Genomic DNA, 392 nt, shown 5'->3' with positions numbered 1-392 from the left:
TAACAACCTGTGAAGGAAGTTTTGATAAGTAAAGTGCATCTTTCCAATGATATGTGAAAACTGATAGGTGGCCATATGATGATGAGTGTGCCTTCTTCACTTAGTATTTCCTGAATAATATACACGCCATACATGACCTGTAATAAAATTATTAAAGTAAGTAATAATTCTTAGGGTAAATTAAGAGGGATCAGGTCAAGCCAAGCTGAAACCAGTGGCATTTCACTAGGCTAGGGTGGGGAATGTTAGTTCGGAATTGTCAGTCATTTTTTCTTTATGCCAAGGTTAGAAGGTTACCCCAGCCAGATAGCATACCCACTCCTAGGTAAGGTTAGGAAAGAGAAGGTTAAAATGCACCCCTGTACTTTGCTTAATGACGTACAAAGCTCAAG

The sequence above is a fragment of the Macrobrachium nipponense genome, chromosome 7 (genome assembly GCF_015104395.2).
Source record: "Macrobrachium nipponense isolate FS-2020 chromosome 7, ASM1510439v2, whole genome shotgun sequence".
Taxonomy (NCBI): Eukaryota; Metazoa; Arthropoda; class Malacostraca; order Decapoda; family Palaemonidae; genus Macrobrachium; species Macrobrachium nipponense.
Note: the sequence above shows the minus strand (reverse complement) of the source record.